Source organism: Leptonychotes weddellii, chromosome 12 (assembly GCF_054177405.1).
Source record: "Leptonychotes weddellii isolate Sample4059 chromosome 12, ASM5417740v2, whole genome shotgun sequence".
Lineage (NCBI taxonomy): Eukaryota > Metazoa > Chordata > Mammalia > Carnivora > Phocidae > Leptonychotes > Leptonychotes weddellii.
The window spans coordinates 41,003,506-41,004,021 of NC_138380.1; positions in this window are offsets into that span (position 1 = coordinate 41,003,506).

The following is a 516-nucleotide window of genomic DNA, read 5'->3' on the forward strand; positions in this document are numbered from 1 at the left end:
CCTCCCGGATGCAGCCTCTAATCTCCCACAGCCCTGCTCCCCGACTGTGCCGAGAGCCTGAGCTCCCACGGGCCCAACCTGCGGCCCTGCCCCTGCCCCTCGGCCTGGGGCCCCCGCAGGAGAGCGGACATCGCCCCGGGGCCCTGCACAGGCCGTGCAAGGAGAGGACTTGGCCCACTCTGAGAGGCCAGAGGCGGCAGGCAGGATGAGAAGGGTCTTGTGATGAGGTTGGGGAGGCGCCAGGCCGCCCCGGCTCTGGAAGAGCTGTTGGGGATTTGGACGCAGAAGGAGGCCTGCGAGGCCTCTCGCTGGACCTACTTGTCCTTCCCCGCCCCCCAACCCTGGCCCAGGCTCCCTCAGTGGGAGAGGACAGCTAGCAGATGTTCCAGATGTTCCAGATGTCCCCAAGGGATCTTCAGCCTCCAAGTCCAGAAGAGAGTCAAAGGGCAGCCTTGCAATTTCCTGGCAGAGGAACCACAGCCAGCCACGGGGGCTGTGATCGTGTCGTTTCCATGT